Here is a 3,533-nt window from a genome sequence, read left to right as displayed (position 1 = left end):
AGTTGCAGATTTTATCGTTGATCATGCTATGGTCGAAACGCCCTAAGCCTTTGTAGAACTTGAACCTTGGAAATTATATTTAGATAGTTCTAGTCATAAGGAAGGAACTAGGATTAAATTTCTAATCATTTCTCCTAACAAAATTCCAACAAAATTCAAGTACCAGATAAAGGGTTCTTGCTCGAACAATGAGGCTGAATATGAAGCTTTGACAGCTGTCCCCGAAACCCTGTTGGAATTGGGGGCAACTAGATTCCAAATAAGTGGTGACTCTGAACGGGTTGCCAAACAGATAAATAGGGAATACAAATGTGTCAAAGAAAATTTGATCATGTATTTTGTGGTAGAAAATAGATTGTTGTGAAAGTTTGACTACGTGAACATTAGGCACATCCCCCGACTCAAAAATCAAGAGCCTAATGATTTGGCCCAAATTGCTTATAGGTACAAAGTGTCGAAAGATAAATTAGAAGATTTAATTGAAGTTCGAGTAAGAGTAATGACAACCAAGTTATCTCCATCAGATTTGGAAATGACAAAGTTGGGATTTGCAGACAGAGAAAATTTCAAAATATTGGCCATAAATAACTTGACTGACAGAGATTGGAGAAAGCTAATAGTAGATTATCTAGAAAACTAAATAACATCTGCAGAGCGACAAATCAGGTATCTTGCTTTAATTTATACTCTTATAGGAAACAAATTATTCAAAAATACAACTGAAGGAATTCTGCTCAAATGCCTTAGTGAAAGTGAGGCATATTTGGCTCTATCAAATGTCCATAGTGGACGCGGGTCTGTTTTTCATTGGTTGAACATGTGGTTTCCCGTTTAGTTGTTATACTGCTCCCACGGTATAGGAATAATGATGGTGTTTACAGTTCGCACATTTCCGATAGGACGTTTTGGAAAAGTGGTCATGATGACTATGACATCATAGTAGTAAGTATTGACGCGTCAAAGCTTTCAAAAAATATCCCTTTCTCTAATTGGTCGAAAAACATATTTTTTTGGGGCAATTCGTTAGCTGTAATTTCGACGTTCAAAAAGATATAAGAAGTCAAGTGTAAAACTTAAGGAAATATTTGGAAGAAGTCAAAATTGACTTCGAAGGGAGTTAGGTAAAGCCTTTTCAATTGGAATTTGGCAAGGAAATTACTATATTGTCAAAATAGCGTTATAAGATTTAGAAGTTTCTGAAACGGTTCGAAGATGAGTTCGACGAAGATAATTCAAAATGTGGTTAATAACCATATTTTGGCCCTATTCGTTCCTTCAAAGGACACGTGGAGGCCTATGAAAGGCGAAACACGTGCAAGCAAGAACGTGTCATTTTATGGAGAAAAGTTTGTTTGTTACCGTTACTGTCAAAGTAGTATAAATATGAGTCTTAGCATTAGGATTAAGGGTGTTCAATATTATATCAAACTCAAAAATCACTCGAAGTATCTAAGTGTTATTGAAAAAATGATTTTCTAAGAATATGTACGTATGAAACACCATATTTTTATTCAATGTCAATCTATTTACATTAAAGTCATTTTCATTCCATTTACATTCATGTCGAAATTATGTTCTTTCTTCATACTTTCTATAAATCTTCTTTGCATTACTTTTAATTACAACATTATCGTCGAAGAACTTACTATTAAAATAACCCTTAAATAAAAACTATACACATATGTCCTATGATCAATTTAGTCGATCTTGTAAGTAACCAAAGTATCAATTTTGAAATACTAGCGCTTATTTACCAAAATCCAAGGTAAACAGTTGGACATCTACGTCTAAATGAATGATTGAATTTGGAGCTTCATCCAAAAATATATAATCTTCATATTTCATTCTTGCTCTTTTCCCACATATATTTTTCACCTCCGTTTCTTCTATTTTTTCTTCTATTTCTTCGTCAGATGGTCTGCACTTTTCTTCTTCTTTCTCTTTTTCAACTCTTCCTTCATCGATGAACTCACATTCCTGTTTGAATTCTATTTCAATTTCCTTATCTCTGGGACTATCTAAAATTTTCCCATCGAGCTCCCCACTAGAGGTTAGTTTTAATGTTAATTGGTTAGATACTAGAATGATTAATGTAAGGCTCTAGCGCTGAATAATTTCTCGCATTTTGTTGAATTAGAGTTTTTGCTGGAAGTTCCTTTGAATAAGCTTCAAACTTTGTCAAGGTAGCATAAATGTCATCTTGATGATTGTCTTGACCTTGCATACAAACAAAAAAGAAAAATACCTTAGTAGCCATGCACTAGATAAACAAATTAAACAAAAATAAAACTAAAAAGAGAAAGACATAGAAAAGAAAAATATAATATTTACATAGAAAAATTAAACAAAAATAAAATATTTACAAATGAAAATATTTACAATTGAAAAAAAATATAAAAAAAAACTAAACGTTGCACAAGCATCGCCTTGCTAATATTATCAACAGTCCCCGACAATAACACCTAAAACTTGATGACTTCTCGGCAAGTGTATCGATAATGTCGAAGTAATAAAATGTGGGGAGTTTTATGAAAACTAGTATGGGGGGGTGGAATTTCGAGTTTCAGTGTGAAAAGTAAATAAACGAGTAAACAATATTACGAAATCAACCGGGTTGTGTTGTAGAATCCCCTTTACTATATTGCTGATGTTTGATGTCTTGTATGAATAATCTAGTAACTATAATTCCATGGAGGATTAACAAAACCGTTATAATCGGTCCCTCACGAAATAACTCGCTTACCACTACTCTGAGCTTTCTATCCCTAGTCCGCCAGCATAAGCAGGGTTAAGTGATGTATAGAACGTTAATTCTTTATGCCATTACTTGAGGTCTGCTATTCCTATTCAACCAACATAAGTACAGTAATTCCCATATGTCCAACACATAAACTAATGGTCAGTATTCCCTATGTGCCCAAAATCAAATTAAAAGAGTATCTCACATAAAAAACATTACGATTAAGAAGAAATTGAATAAGATTATAGATCAATAGGTTCATACAATGGTCAAATCAACATATAATCCAACAATATAGAAATAGGTTCATCATAACACAACCTAATCTAGAGGAGTTTAGCTACTCATATTGCAATTAAAAATACCACAATTGATAGATAATGATAACATGTGAAATCCCTTGAAGTAATGGCCTCCAATGGCTTCAAATGCTCTAAAAATATCCACTTGGGCTCTTAAATTCATGCTTCAATCTCCCCAAATTTGTAACCCTTATGAAAGTGCAAAAAATCCTCTTTTTAAAGGCGTCAGAATGGACCAGAACACGTCAGAAAAAGCCTAGAAAAGTGACCATTGTGCGTGCGGTTCTTGGCATCGCGCGTGCGATGTTACATTCCTGTCACTATCACGTGCGTGATGCTGCATTATGTTGCACGTGATTATTTCAGGGGTTGCATGCTTTTGCTCCCTTTTCACTCAAATTTTCATTAAGTCCATAATTTTCACACTTAGCTATTTTTTCCTCATTCTTTGGTCGTTCTTCTCAATTTAGCTCAACTTCCACTTGTTTTGC

The sequence above is a fragment of the Lathyrus oleraceus genome, chromosome 5 (genome assembly GCF_024323335.1).
Source record: "Lathyrus oleraceus cultivar Zhongwan6 chromosome 5, CAAS_Psat_ZW6_1.0, whole genome shotgun sequence".
NCBI lineage: Eukaryota > Viridiplantae > Streptophyta > Magnoliopsida > Fabales > Fabaceae > Lathyrus > Lathyrus oleraceus.
The sequence above is the reverse complement of the archived record's forward strand: the minus strand, read 5'-3'. Positions refer to the sequence as shown.